At 51.6% G+C, this 9,551-nt stretch overlaps 1 long non-coding RNA gene across 2 annotated transcripts in view; it reads left to right on the forward strand.

Moving 5' to 3' along the window:
• The first annotated feature begins 1,380 nt into the window (after nucleotides 1–1,380).
• Nucleotides 1,381–9,551, forward strand: part of LOC101714320 (uncharacterized) — a 96,035-nt gene continuing 87,864 nt past the window's right edge. Inside the window, exons 1-2 of one of the 2 annotated variants that reach the window (XR_205747.4) lie at nucleotides 1,381–2,936; nucleotides 7,159–7,232. This is a non-coding gene — a long non-coding RNA (uncharacterized LOC101714320). The remainder of the gene's footprint in view (nucleotides 2,937–7,158; nucleotides 7,233–9,551) is intronic. The other variant, XR_015451692.1, reaches the window with a different exon arrangement.

A 9,551-nucleotide genomic window follows, 5' to 3' on the forward strand; every position in this document is an offset into this window, starting at 1 on the left:
CAGATAGATGCCTGCACACCTGTGCTGCCCCATACCACCTCTCACACTCTACAGATATGTCATGAGGATTAGAAAGGAGCATCCAGATTAAGCATTTAACCCAATCCCTGGCACATAGGACTTTTGTATTATAGTTTAATGATATTATATATGATTATATTAAGATACTTCAATGTGTGCACATGTACTGTTACCCTCATACTGATACACATATACACTGCCACATATGTGCTTTTAAAAGCAGGTGCAAGCACAAGAACTTCACCCTTTAATAAAACTGATGCATGCAGTCTCCTATACCCAAGCAAGCTCACCCTCAGACCTGAAGGTTGCCACAGTTTGCTCTCCCAGTTGCACCTACACACAATCACAACAGCAATAATAATCATCAAAAAACCAGGTTAGGTGATTGCTTTATATTTTCCTGAGGCCTTTCAGACTATAATCTCATTTGATTCTCACAGCAGCCCCATGGGATAGGTGGGTGGAGCAGGCATTATTTCCCTGGGTTTATGGCTGGAGATCCAGAAGCCAGGGAGCTGAAATGTGCCATCTGCAAAGTGGCTGGGAACCCATATCAAACTTGATGGTGAGCTTCCTTGGCCCTCAGATGTTGATTTGACAACCTCCAGCTCTCGGTATGGAAAGCAGAGGCTGGGGCAGGGGATTACTAGATTCTTAATTCTGGTCAAAACATTTTCTGGAGTCAACCCTGGCAGAGAAGTGGGAATTGGAGGCTGATAAGGGGAAACTGCCATCATTAGAAATCCCATAAAGTCTCATTTACAACTCCCTGTCAGATGAAAGGAGCAATTGAATGTGTTGGAGGGAAAAGTAAATACTGATTTCCTTTAGGATAGCCCAGCCTCAGACAGCTGATCCCTGATCCCTGGAGGACCCAGAAGGTCCCAGGAGAGATCTCATATTCCGTCTGGGTTCTCCCCAACTCTGCACTTCCTCTCCCCTCTGTCCAACTGGTCTATGGATCCTTAGGCTCTGGTTCAGGAGAGGGGAGGAGAAAAGGACAATGAAGGGGCATCCCCTCCCTCAGAGCCCCTCTCTCCTGGCACACAGTGGGAACCTCCTTCTCCCATCAAGTTCTGTCTCCTACTGGGCTGGGGCAGGAGCACACTGTCCCCTTATACCTGGCCTCTGAGCCAAGAATTTTGAAAGATGGTCAGAGCACCCTTCAAAGGCTGGTGCCACTAGGAGGGCCCTGATGATGAAAGGACAGGGAGAGTGACTGACCCCCTCTTTGACTTCTTCTGCAGTGGCATGCTGGTTTCATCACACTGTGGGCCATAGTTTCTGTACCTGCACAATGGGAATGGTAAGACGAACTCACAGTGCCATGTGAGGACCAGATGAGAGCAGGTGTACCAAGGCCATGGCACAGTTCCTGGCACGCTGCTGGGGCCCCATAGTGCCAGGGCTGTCCCTTGCCCTGGCAGCTTCCTGAGAAATGCCTCCACTGCGAAGGCTGGAAAGTGGCCTCCTGGATGTGCCAGCTCTGGCTTGGAGGGAGGGAGAAGGGAGGGGCAGGTAAGGGACATCTGTTTGACACTCTTGTCAGCATCCGTTACCTGGTGTGTATTTTCCCAGGAGCTGATTACATTACAGCATGTGTTGATAAACATTTGGAGTCAGAGCAGAGAGGAAACTGAGCAGAATTTTAAGTGGGTAGTGGTTTGGTCAGGAGATGCTGAGAAAGGATTGTCTGGGATGAGCTGGAGGAGATGACAAGGGCCCCCGTCTGGAGGCTTTTTGCTTGCCTGGCTCCTTTCTCTTTCTGATTTCTCTCCTTCCCTACTGCTGAAGCCCTCAGAGAGCATCTCAACTTGGTCCCAGAGACAGTGTATTATAGCAGAAGAGGTGTGGGATTTGGATGTCAGGAAGTCATGTGTTCCAATCCTAGCTCTAGTAAAGATTCAACCAGAAGACATTCACCATGCTTGCCATATAGAATGCCTGGGTAAATGTTGGCTACTTTCCTCTCGTGCTCAGTTTCCACGGAGGAGGGAAGTAATCATCCTATCCTTGATGGTACTCAACCCTTTCTTATTTCTATGTCGTGCTAAGAGGAGGCAGGTTCACGTTCTTCCTGACAGTCTTCTCTAAAGCCAGCCCTGGTTAGGCCTGGGGTAGGCAGCCTGGGCTGAGTGTCTGGAACACATATATGGCAGCTGGAGCTAAGTAATTATTTGTGTAGTTATCTGCCTGCTGTCGTTCTCCCTCCCTATTCCACACACTCCTGAGGACAGGGGCTGTGTCTGCCTGGTCATATGGAATTCTCAGGGCCTTAGCAGGAACTGGTAGGAATGAACTACTCTCAGCCATCTGATTGGTCTGTGGCGGAATGGCCAAGACCGCCCATCTCAGAGTTCCTTGCTGTCTTGTTGCTCCGTTGTTTCAGAATCTAGAGCACTGACTATACTTCTCCCTTGGCTGTTGGCACAGATTACCTTGGAAGAACATTTCCTGTGTGTAGCTGTAGTCTCTGAAGTTGTTTTTGAGGACAAGGACATTTAGACTTTTGCGAGAAGGATGTGGAACTGTCCCTCTGACTCCATGGACGTGTGTAAAGGAACGAATGAATGTGCGAATGCCTCCATCTTGTCTCCCTGTTCCCTCTCTCTGTGCGTGCTGGAGAAGGCACCTCTCACCCCAGCCCACTTCAGGTGTGCTGGTTGCCTCCGCTGACGCTGGGGCTGCCCCTTTGTGGGGCGAGCACAACGGTCCCAGCGCCACCTAGCGGCCAGGGAGCCTGGGAGTTGCGCGTCTCGTTTCCCAGTCCATGGGATCCGCGGACTACGCCACCTCGCAGAGTTCCGACGCTCTGGCCACTGCCTCCGTCTGTTTTGTTCTCTCCGGTCCAGAGAGTGCGGAGACTTCCGGGGAGCGAACGTGTACGGGTTTCCAGAGTAACCCCGACAACAGTAAGCCGGAACGGACTCCTGGGGAAGCAGGAGGTGGCCCTCCACTCACGTTTCGTGTCCTCACTACTGCCTCTCTCTGCCACAAGAGTCCATTGATTGGGAAGAGTAGCCGGGTTGTGGTGTGGTAGGGAAGCTGAGAGGACACACGCGCTGACGGACACACACACACACACACACACACACACGTACACACACACGTGTAGACACTGCCTTCTGCAGTGCCCACCACTCTAGGGCCGGGGGGGGGGGGATGGGAAGGGCCTCCAGAGCGTCCTAGGAAGAGCCCTGCCTCTCAGTTGCCAGCTCCTCAGCTAAGTTTTGCAAGCCTCCTGGGAAGAATCATCAGTGAATGGTTTATTCCAGCCTCAGCTGGTGGGCTGCCTCCCGCCTGCACCCCCACCACTGCAGCCTGTGGGCTCCTCTCCTTGGCAAAGATCTTCCGTGGCACTAAGAGGCCCTGTTAAATACCAGGCAAAGCCAATTCTGCTAGGAAGGAGGAGCTGCTGTGGCAGGAGCTGCAGAGACAAATAATATGCAGTAATGCCTCTTTGGCTGCTGCCCTGGGTACAAGCTCAGCCCTCTGTCCTGGATGGCAGGAAGAAGTGTTGGGGACCCGATGGGTGAGGTGGGAGTAGGAGAGGGGAGAAGTCAGGGCAAGAATACTTTTGACAGTAAGGATACCCTGAATCTCTCTCCTTTACCCCTAAAGTCTGTCAATTGTCTGGACTAAGATGGCGGAACTGGATGTGCGCCTCCGTTACGTGTGGGGCTTCTGACCCTTCTCCAGATTCTTGCTTGATTTCCTCTGTGATGAGGAAGTTCTTACCTCTCACAGCGTCTCAGTTCTGGGCACCTTGCCCTTTAGAGGCCAGAACTGCCCTGAAAGCCCTATCCATCCAGCTATGTCAGAGGTACAACCAACACCCACCCACCTAGCCCCATTCCTGGTTGCTGCCCTCCCCCCACTGCGTCTGGGGGCCAGGCTGCTGTGGAGGTGGGGAGTGCCTGGCAGTTGGTACCATAAAAAGGGGCAGGCAGGAAACAGGCTCCTGACATTCGTCTTGGTCCCTTCCCTAAACTCCTGTTGGCCACCTGGCTGCCAGTGGGTGTGTACACAGTATTGGGCTGGGGCTGGGCGGAGACTGGGTGGAGATGCTGGCTTGCCTGGTTTCTCACACTTCTTCCTGCTTCCCAAAGCCAGTGCGGAGAGTGTGTCCCCATTTGTGGGCAAGGCTGTAGCCCTGTGAATGCCTGGGTATGGGTTTCTTCACATATTCACAGGCTATCAGGATTGGAAGGGACTTTGGAAGACCCTCCCCCTCACACCACCCTCTGCCACAGCAGGTCAAATGTTCAGGAAAATTTTGCTTGATTACTCCTTGTGACTGGAAGCCTCCCCACCCCCACCCCCGCCACCCAGTCCAATCTTGCTGAAGCTGGAATACTGACCTGGAAACTGTGCCAGGCATACAGAACTACACTCCACCCTCCATATCTACAGGAAAACATGGCCAGAACAAAGTGTCACAAAACAGCACCCCGAGGTATTTATTAGTACCCACTCTCTACAGGCACTGAGTGAGGTGCCACACATGTATGGTCTCTCATAATCACCTTAAAACTCTGCAAGGTCATGTTTGTTATTATCTCTATTTTATTGAAGAGGAAATCGAGGCCCAGAGACATGAAGGCATTTACCAGAAATCTCACAGCCAGAAAATGGCAAAGCTTGCAATCAAAACCAGGATGTTTGGCTCTGCCTGAGTTTAATTTGATCATTATGTTGCAGACACTACCCAGAGAGGAATGAGAGGGGAAGGGGGAGAACAGACATGCACATGTGTGTCTCCTCACTGCCACTGCCAGGGCGAGGGTCGGGGGGTGGGCAGAGATCAGTGGTATTAGAGGCAACTAGGGACCCTGGATACGGAACTAAGATGACTGGAACTGCAGTGCTGGGGTTAGAATTCTGGGCCTTGTTCATGCCAGGCAAGTGCTCTCCCACTGAGCCACACCCTCAGGCCTGCCTTTCTTCTTCCTCTTCCTTCTCTTTCCCTCCCCTCTTCCTTCATCACCATCATCTCATTTAAAAGTCAGCCTATCGGCATGAGTGTTCGGAGTTCTTCCAAAGCGAGAAGCTCCACCTGTGCACCGCCAGGCCCAGACAGATCCGCTGGCCTCCACCAATGTTGGCAGAAGTGTAGAATAAGTGTGGTTAAGAGATGGGAAATAAATAGGGAAGCTCTGTATTTAGGTTCCACACCAGCCAAGGGTTAGGTGGTTGGTACATGGTTCAGAGAGTTTTATGTTTAATTTTATGTCTAGACAGAGTTTGAGATGAAGTTATCACTTCTCTTCTAATTAGTTCGAGAAGGCTTCCCCAGGCGCTGCTTTTGGGAGCCTTCCTGCTGTCTCAGCTTTGCCATCTGTCCCCAAGAGTGAGACTTGGGTACAGTGAGCTGAGGGAGTGAGCACTGGTTGGGAGTCAGGCTGTCGGGGTCTTTGACCTTGGTTCTGCTGCCTACTTGCCATGTGACCTTGGATAAACTAACCTTGCTCTTCTGGGTCTTTACTTCCTTATTTGTAAAATGAAGGGACAAGACTGATCCCATCAGCACCTTTCAGCAAGTACATTCCCCAGAGTCCATTAAACAGTTCGTCTGGGTGGAGGTGGGCAGGCTGTGGACTGTGCAAAGATACCTGGCCAAGAAGTAGATGGGAGCTGAAATCTGGCCAATGTTCTTCTCCCTGGGTCATGTGTTTTGGAGGGGACTACATCCATCTGGAGAAAGAAGCATCTTTTCTAACTATGCAGAGGTACCATGTGCAGGGCCCATGAAGACTGGCCCGCTGAGCCCGGAGTGGGAGGTACTAAAGGGAGTGAATTCATGAGAAAGATGGAGGATCAGGCAGAGGTTCTGCTGTCCAAGGACATGGAAACAGGGCAGGAGCAGCGGGAGCACGAACTCAGAGCTAGAAAGCAGAAAAGGGAGGGTGGGGTACAGAGGCAACCTGAGCTGATGGGACAACCGCATGGGATGGGCCCTTTGGCCGAGGTCAGGGTGCTCTGGGAGCAATGACTCTATGGCCTCCAGCCTCACTGCTGCTGTAGCCACCCCAAGCAGCTGGCCCCTTTGGAGTGGCTCCTCTTGCCAATCTCTCATTGGGGGGAGTGTGGAGGAGCTCGGTTCCCAGGGCCTCCCCTCTTTCATGGGCTTTCCTTCTCCAGTGCCTGGAGTTGGGGCCCCTCCTGCCAGGCCCTCTGGTGCGGTGTGCAGACAGGCATGGCCCTGCCCTCAGGAAACTTACCATCTCACAGGGACTTTGGGCACAGGTCCATTGGGAAGTGGCCCCTGTCCCTGAGGCATTGTAGGGCAGGAAGTGCAGTAGGATAGTCTTGGTATCTATACTGGTCTCAGTCTGGCCCAAGGTGAAGGCTTTTACTCTGGGACCAAGAACGAAGAAAAGCCACCAGTTTGGCCTCCACATTCATTGGCAGCAGAAATTCTGAGGAAATGAGAACGATGGTGAAGATCTACTGGGGACAGATTTCTGACCCCTCTTACTGTCCAGGGAGGATGTGGGAGTCATTGAAGAGGAGGATGGGACATGAAGACTTCCACAAAGCAGGGGGCAGGGAAGCTAGGTCTGGGGGGCACAGCCTCACTTTCCCTTGTTCAGGAGGTGAGGATGAGGGCACTGAAGGGTCCCCGATCTATGAGGGTGACCCAGAGCCAATCAGCCAGACTGCACCCCTAGAGGCCATTCATCTCCCTTTCTGGCCCTGCCCTCAGAAGCCTTTCTTCTGAGTGAATCTCACATTATCTGGCCAACAGGAAGTCCTCACTTCTGTCTAACTCAGTCCTTTCTGCTGCACCTCTTGTTCATTTCCGCATAGTACAGCAGGTACACAGTTTGAATTCCAGACCACTCTCATGGCCAAGCCTTCTGCAGCCACTCTGCCTCCTCAGCAGACCTAGTTGTGCGAGGCTGGGATGGCTGTCATCTCTGCAGGGACAACTATAGGACTGTCATTATGCCTGTGCCAGGCAGGCCCACCCCTCTCTCCCGGGTGCCCACTGTCCCTGCTCTTTAAAAGAAGGAGACCGCAGGGGGGTTCATCATCTGTCTTGCTCTTGCTGGGTGGCTGTGCCAAGTGATACTTTTGTTTTGAGCATGTTCCTACCCCCTGGCCTTCTGACATCCAGTCTTTATTCCCCAGGGCAGTGAGATGGCAGCTCTGAGCAGCTTGCTCTAGAACCAACTGTGCGTCCTCCACTTGGACCAATACCAATGGTAAGAAGAATAACAATGAGCTGATATTTGTTGGGCTTTTACTATGTGCTGGATACTCTTAAAACTGCTCACACATGTGTATTCATTTCCTATTGTTGCTGTAGTAACTTAGCACAAACTCGATGGATCAAAGCAACACACATTTATTATCTTGCAATTCTTTTGAGGGTTGGAAATGTGACACATGATTCCCTGGGCTAAAAACCAAGGTGTAGGAAGGGCTGCACTCCTTTCCAGAGGCTTACATGTCTGCCTTTTCCAGCTTTGAGAGGCCACCTACCTCCCTTGGCTCATGGTGCCTCCCCCAGTTTCAAAGCCAGCCAACGAGGCATCTCTCTGCTGCTTCTTATGTCCTCCCTTCTCTCTCTCTCTCTCTCTCTCTCTCTCTCTCTCTCTCTCTCTCTCTGCCTGAAGAGGTCAAGGACTTTTAAGGACTGGTAATTAGGTTGGACCCACTTAGGGAATACAGGATGGTCTCTCCATTTTGAGAGCCGTTATCATGGTCTGGATTTTCTTTTTTTGACAATACTAGGGATCGAACCCAAGGCCTTTGCACTGAACAACAGCCCCAGCTCTTTCTATTATTTTTAAATTTTCAAACAGTGTCCCACTAAGTCTCTAAGTTGGCCAGGTTGGGGTTGAATTTGCAATTTCTGCCTTAGCCTCCCAGAGTACTGGGATTAAGGCATGCACCTGGCTGCCACACCCGGATGGTTTGGCTCTTCATGTCCTCCAAAGGCCATGTGTTAAAGGCTTGGTCCCACCTGTGGCACTATTGGGAGGTGGTGGAATCCTTAGAAGGAAAGGCCTAGTGGGAGGAAGTTAGGACATTGGGCATGCTGTGATGGGGATATTAGGACCCCACTTTTCCTCTCTTTTGCTTTGCTCCAACACATGTGCCTGCTATGATGTTCTGCCTCAATACAAGCTAAAAGGCAACAGAGCCATATGACCATGGGCTGAAGCCTCTGAAACTGTGAACCAAAATAATCTTTCCTCCTTTTAAGTTGTTTATCTCATATTTTATCATAGTCACAGAAAGCTGACTAACACGGCTGCACTTTAATGCCATCTGCAAAGCCCCTTTTGAGGTACAAGGAGACATTCCCAGTTCTCAGGGACTAGGGGATGGAAACCATTAAAGTCTATTATTTTGCCTACCACAACATATTTCAGTCTTTTCGTACAAAGGGTGAGTGAACAGTAGGTTGTGTTATTGCTTCCATTTTAAAGATAAGGAGACAGAGGTGCAGAGAAGCTGAATAACTTGCCCACGCTTACTTTGATAGGAGTAATCTATTTAGGATCCAAACTAGGACAGCTCCACATAGTTGTACCTCAGTCCCTGTGACAAAAGCAGAGAGCAGGCAGTGGAACATGTACAAGTTCTACATGGTAAGAGGCCAATTCCCCCTACATCAGCTGAACAGTGGAGTCACACGTTTGCTGCTTTCTATGCACCCAGCCCTGGGCCAGGCTCCCAAGGTGTGCAACAGAGCTCCCACCTGAACCCAAGTACTAAGCTCAGTCCTTTTTCCCACCCTGGTGCTGCATGATAGGGTGGAGGCCCTCCTGCAGATGACAGATGGAAGAAAGGACTTGAGCTCTCGTGGGGCTCATGCCCAGGGGATGGGGCTGGGCTCAGGTGGAGGAGGAGAGAGCTGGGAGCCCTGCTCCCTGTGGCCCCTGCTGGATCTGCCCAGACCCCTGAGGGCTGGCTCACCAGGCAATTCCTGCCCATTCATCATGACGGGGAACGGGCCCTGGGTGAGCCTGGGACCTGCAAATCATGGAAATTAAGACCAATTAGAGGGGGGACTGGCAGCCCCTGGGAGGGGTTCTGGCCACCTTGGCACCTCGGGAACTTTATGGATGTTTAGTCCCATTTTGTGGTCCAGCTGGGAGGCAGAAACATGCCAGCTGAGCACAAGGCCACATTAAGGTGCTTCTGCCCAACCTGGCAGGGGTCACCTCAACAGGATCCACAGCCCCCTCCCCAACATGCTGGTGGCCCTGCTTTCCATCCTCTGGGACCACTAAAATCATCATCCTTTCCTCAGGTCCCTTCTCAGCCTTGCACTGCAAGTTCCTTTTTTTTCCACACTGGCTGTGTCCTCCAAACAGACCTCTGGATCCTGGGGACCCAGAGGAGGGAGGGAGACAATCTTAGTCACCTTGGTGGCTGTAGGTCATTTGGTCTGTCTCTGCTTCTGCCCCCTCTCCTTTCTGGATCCTCATGCCCATGCCAGCCTGAGGGTTCTTTCTGTTTCCTTACAGGGGCAGCTCTTGAACAAACTCTTCCCTTTATTGTTTCCCCAG

The sequence above is a fragment of the Heterocephalus glaber genome, unplaced genomic scaffold, assembly GCF_053883595.1.
Source record: "Heterocephalus glaber isolate CG9 unplaced genomic scaffold, H.glaber_assembly_v1.0 deba00001429, whole genome shotgun sequence".
NCBI classification, from domain to species: Eukaryota; Metazoa; Chordata; class Mammalia; order Rodentia; family Bathyergidae; genus Heterocephalus; species Heterocephalus glaber.